Below are 822 nucleotides of genomic sequence, written 5' to 3'. Positions count from 1 at the left end.
TTATACCAACAGTTTAGTCTTTGTTCTTTAATCTATAAATGTCTTGAATTTTTACAAAGTCTGTGTTTATATTTTAACCAATTTTATGTAAGAGGAAATAATGTGTAAATAATCTCTGATTTAGACAATACGGATTAATTAAAAATATTTGAGTTTCATAACTACATTTATTTTTTAGGGAATAATATTTTTTAACAGAATCTGAAAATGTATAAAGATTTGTTTAGAGACTTTTGTTGTGTCTTTTGGAAAGTTTAATTTTATTTAAAAAATATATATTTTTTGTTCTTTTACATGTTAATGTGTTTTTAAAATGTAAATTAACATCAACTTAATTACTGGAAATAAACAATTCATAATAAAATATATGTTTTTTGTGTAGTTTAAATGTTAAATAAATGCTATTGTTACTTTTATTGTGAAAGTCAACTGATCTATTCCAGATGTGTCCTCACTAACTGCATTTCCACTTAATGTAGAATTATGTAAATTGGATTTACAATAAAAATAAATTGCATGATAAAAGCATTCAACTTAAAGTGTAGATAACTACTCACATATATTAAGAAGTTTTTACAAAACTTTATTAGAAACACTTATTTTCTAATTAAATGAGTCACATGAACAACAACCAGATCTCACGTTTAGCTGCACAGTGTCTTAGGAACAACATTTTGATCACCTCTGGATTTCTGACCAAAAGTAGACGATCCTGTGAAGATGTTGATCAATATTTCATTGTTAGGTGACAATACATTTTAATATCTTATAAATGTATCAACATGTGTTGAATGTTTGAACTAACAACATTGTTTAAGTCTC

Source organism: Oryzias melastigma, unplaced genomic scaffold (assembly GCF_002922805.2).
Source record: "Oryzias melastigma strain HK-1 unplaced genomic scaffold, ASM292280v2 sc01082, whole genome shotgun sequence".
Classification (NCBI taxonomy): domain Eukaryota; kingdom Metazoa; phylum Chordata; class Actinopteri; order Beloniformes; family Adrianichthyidae; genus Oryzias; species Oryzias melastigma.
This window is presented reverse-complemented; position numbering follows the sequence as displayed.